This window comes from Colobus angolensis, unplaced genomic scaffold, assembly GCF_000951035.1.
Source record: "Colobus angolensis palliatus isolate OR3802 unplaced genomic scaffold, Cang.pa_1.0 Scaffold330, whole genome shotgun sequence".
In the NCBI taxonomy this organism is placed as follows: Eukaryota; Metazoa; Chordata; class Mammalia; order Primates; family Cercopithecidae; genus Colobus; species Colobus angolensis.
Window position 1 is genome coordinate 3264417 of NW_012116600.1, and position 4110 is coordinate 3268526.

The 4110-nt window shown below is 45.1% G+C and overlaps 1 protein-coding gene across 1 annotated transcript in view; it reads right to left on the minus strand.

Annotated features, from left to right (window-relative positions):
• The window catches only part of HECW2 (HECT, C2 and WW domain containing E3 ubiquitin protein ligase 2), a 397221-nt gene extending 396997 nt beyond the window's left edge, over positions 1 to 224 (minus strand). The window contains exon 1 of the mRNA XM_011952069.1: positions 39 to 224. The gene's annotated coding sequence lies outside the window, so the exon portion shown is untranslated. The remainder of the gene's footprint in view (positions 1 to 38) is intronic.
• Positions 225 to 4110: the final 3886 nt, after the last annotated feature.

Genomic DNA, 4110 nt, shown 5'->3' on the forward strand with positions numbered 1-4110 from the left:
CCCCGGTCGGCGGAGAGCAAAGGGCCTGGCCCCCTCACCTCCAGCCGCGCCGGCGCCCCTCCCTCTAGACGCTTCGGCGGCATCTGTCCGCACTGCCCTGCGGGAAGGCTGGGCTGGGAGCTGCCGGCACGTCGGGGACCGGTGGAAGGGAGGCGGGGGCAGAGGACAGGAGGGACAGCCAGACCTTGGCCAACAGGACCTCCCTGAGGAAGGTGCGGAAGAACGGGGCGGGTGCAGCTGGGCAGAGGACGAGTCCCGAGGTTGCGGCGGAGCCTGAGTTGCTCTCCTTCTGCGAAGCCGAAGGACAGGAAGATTCCTAGAGGCGTCGCGGAGGATGCAGGAGACCCTCTGAGGTCATGCAGACAACACTGTTCCTCAACCCCACCAGAGAGCTGAATAGGGGAATGTCATGCCTCGGTTTCCCCAACTGCAAGGGCAAGACGGTAATACTCATGTCGCACACACAGGGTGTGGTCACGATGAAAAAACTGGATTGTTGAAAGCGTTCCCGGGATACTTTGCCTAAAGAGGGCACTAAAATTTAAAATTACTGTATTAGTACTTTCGGCTATTTACGTCTATAGCATCTTCATCAAGCCAGTCCCACGTAGGAGAAAAAGTAAAAATGCTGAAGTGTAAATATGTTGTGTCCCTCCCCACCCACCCTTGCGTCTATCCAGATACAGAGAAGATATATTCCGTTTTACAATTTAACTATATCCATATGGAGTAAGTCCCCAAATAATGGATATCCATTCCTTTGGGACTTTTGAGTATGTGTGCTCAATATTATCCATCACTCCGCCTTTTCTGGTAACAGCAGTTCATTATTCCTATGGGAACTGCCCTTCCCCCTCACCCACAATGAGTCTTTGTGGCTCCAGGGTACTGACACCTCCCACCCTCAGCCTCCAGAACTAGCCAGTCATCTTCCGGACCGCAGTGATCGGTTCTGGGATGGGCATGTTGATCCAGGAACTCGGTCTGGGGCTTTGGATGTATTACTGCAGAAAAATAAGCTCTTTAACCTGGTATAATTAAATTGGAAGGACATAAGCCTACGGTAACGAAGACCAACAGTGCGTGCCAATGAAGCCACCTTTGAGGGAAGAAAAGCTGAGGGTGAGAGAGTGATGTCTCACTCTGAGGAACCTCAGGAGGTGGATGTGTCTGCAGTGAACTCTACCCTTGAAACCATAAATTCTCTCCCTTTTATTTCAAGTCAGTGTCAGCTGTGTTTTGTCACATGTCGCAAAGGAGCCCTGACTCCTTTGTCCCCTGGATCTATCAGCCCAGGCATCATTGTTAGGCTCCTCCACAGAATCAAGGAACCCCACCCCACAAAAGACCCAATTCCAATTCTTGCTGGAGGAACGGGGATCCTAGAGCTTCTTTCCCACGTGATGTTGTCCTTTACAACTTACTCAAATCCAGCAACCTCACACCCGCAATCCTTAGCTTCCTGTGTTGATATAACCCCTATGTTACGTTTTATTCAAAATGGGCCAGGTGCGGTGGCTCACACCTGTAATCATGCCTGAGGCAGGAGGATCTCTTGAAGCCAGGAGTTTAAGACCAATCTGGGCAACATAGTGAGACCCCACTAACACAGGAACAGAAAACCAAACACTGCATGTTCTCACTCATAAGTGGGAGTTGAACAGTGAGAACACATGAACACAGGGAGGAGAACATCACATCAGGGAGGAGGGGCCTTTCAGGGTTGGGGGGCTAGGGGAGGGATTGCATTAGGAGAAATACCTAATGTAGATGATGGGTTAATGGGTGCAGCAAACCACTGTGGCACGTGTATACCTATGTAACAAACCTGCACGTTCTGCACATGTATCCCAGAACTTAAAGTATAATACATTAAAAAATAAATAAAAATAAAAATAGCCAGGCATGCTGGCCTGAACCTGTAATCCCAGTTACTCTGGAAGCTGAGGCAGGAAGATCAGTTGAGCCCAGGATTTCAAGACTGCCATAAGCTGTGATTGCACCAATGCACTCCAGCTTGAAGACAGCAAGACCCTGTCACCTTGTCAAAAAAGAAGAGGAAAAGGAAGAAGAAGGAGGAGGAGGAGGAAAAAGAAAGAGAGAAAAGAAAAGGAAAGAAGGAAGGAAAGGAGGGAGGGAGGAAGAGAGAGAAAGAAGAAAAGGAAGAGGAGGAGGGGAGGGAGGGAGGGAAGGAAGGGAGGGAGGGAGAGAAAAAGAAGAACCCTAAGAGTGAATACAGGTTAAGTGAATCACTATTGCTGCCCTAGGTTTTAAAAAACATTTTTGTCTCACTTTAAAAGCAACCCCAACTACCTTTAAAACTTTCTACATATGAACCATTAAAACCGAGTCTAAGGCATCAAAGAACATTAATAGCAAAGTCATCCTAAAAATCTCAGACTTGCAAAGATGTGTAAAGATTAGGTAGGTTCTTTCACATTGCACTCCCCATTCGTCATCACCACCACTCCTCTTCACAGGATCTCTGACCAGGTCTCACTTATCCTCTCCTGGAGCCATTCCCTTAAATAGAACTCAGTATTTCACAAGCTGGTCAATTCTGCTTTGAAACTGGCCTGACATTAGGAAAAGATCCCTTACATTGAGTTAAAATACTTCTTCCACCTGACAGTACTCCAAGCACTAAAAACAAACTTGTGAACCACTTGAATTGTCTCTTTTCCAAGATCTTTGCATGACCCAGAAGTCATATGGCGATGTGTCCTGACCCTTCATCATCCTAGATTGCTTCCTTTCTACAGATGTGCTGAGGTTGGGACTGCTCCTTCTGAAGCATATGGCCAAAGCTAAACCCAAAGGCAGATTCCAGGAAACTCATACTCCAGCCCTCTTCCAACAACACAGAAGGAGCCTGAGGGACATATTCATGTGGTCTTATATTTTTGTAAAAGCTTCCAAAGTCATATATTTTAACCTCAAGCAATTTGCAGTGGACTGAATGTTTGTGCTCCCCTAAATTCGTGTGTTGAAATCCTGACCCCTAATGTGATGGTATTAGGAGATGGGGCCTTTGGGAGGTGATGGAATAAGTGCCCTTATTAAACCCAAAAGAGCTCTTCACCCTCTTTCTGCCTCTTGAAGATACAAAGAAAAGATGGCAGTCTGCAACTGGAAGAGGGCCTTCCCACCCACATCACAACCATACGGGCACCCTGATCTCATTCTTCCGGCCTCCAGAACTGTGAAAAATAAATTTCTGTTGTTCATAAGCCACCCAGTCTAGGATGCTTTGTTATTGCAGCTTGAATTAAGACAAGACTGCTGTCTCTTTTCATTCTAACTTCCCTGTTGTCCTAATACCCTTTGCTGTGAAAGAAGTGGAATGATTGTGGACATTTGTGGGGATCTGGCTAAAGGGAAGTTGAGTTGGTTAGGTGGAATACATTTATGTGGTCTGTGGGCATTAAAGTTGTAACAGTGACATCTATTTTGACTGTGCAAAGACTTACAGTCACTTGGGCCCTTCAGTGTTGTGACACAAAAATTATACCACCAAGTATTAATAACTGCATTCTTCAGCACTCAGCACAGAAGTCTATGGGTAACGGGGTAAATGATGTTTGAAATGTATGTACGGATTCAGGACTAGAATATGGAAAACCCTCCCACATCTTATTGTTTATATGTGAAATAAATTTAATAGTGATTTTCCTAAATTTGAAAACAATCCTAAAAATATGTTACTTTCCCAATAATGCATTGTGGACTCAAAAGAAACTCCTCTAAACTACCAATAATAAAAACAAATTTTAGTCAACTTTACTAATGAAAACACTGGAATATCTATTAATTTTATATAACATCATGTCACAAAATCGTTTTCATATGAAGAATAAATCAAAGAGTATAAAGCCGAAATACATAGGAAAAACGTATCACCGAAGTATGTCAGGCAGTTAATTAATTTAAAGATCATGGTATTTTTCTGTACTTGGTGGTCTAATACTTGTAAGATTTTTTTTTTTCTTTTCTTTTCTTTTTTCTTTTGAGATGGAGTGTCACTGTCGCCCAGGCTGGAGTGCAGTGGTGCGATCTTGTTTCACTGCAACCTCCACCTCCCAGGTTCAAGCAATTCTGCCTTAGCCTCCA